This window comes from Ipomoea triloba, chromosome 16, assembly GCF_003576645.1.
Source record: "Ipomoea triloba cultivar NCNSP0323 chromosome 16, ASM357664v1".
NCBI classification, from domain to species: domain Eukaryota; kingdom Viridiplantae; phylum Streptophyta; class Magnoliopsida; order Solanales; family Convolvulaceae; genus Ipomoea; species Ipomoea triloba.
In genome coordinates this window covers 14,435,313-14,435,556 of record NC_044931.1, presented here as the reverse complement: position 1 = coordinate 14,435,556, position 244 = coordinate 14,435,313, and positions in this window count along the sequence as shown.

Here is a 244-nt window from a genome sequence, read left to right as displayed (position 1 = left end):
CCCCCTGGGAAGTCCTCGTGTTGCATCCCCCACCCTCTTTTTAATCTTTCTTTTAAACCGCTGGACCGCTCGCTAAGGGTACTATCCTTTTAAACCGCTAAACCGCTAAGCGAGAGAAGTTGCGCGGAGAGAGAGGGTCAAGTACACTTTGCGCGCAGTACGTGATGGATGCGATCATACCAGCACTAATGCACCGGATCCCATCAGAACTCCGAAGGCAAGCGTGCTTGGGCGAGAGTAGTAC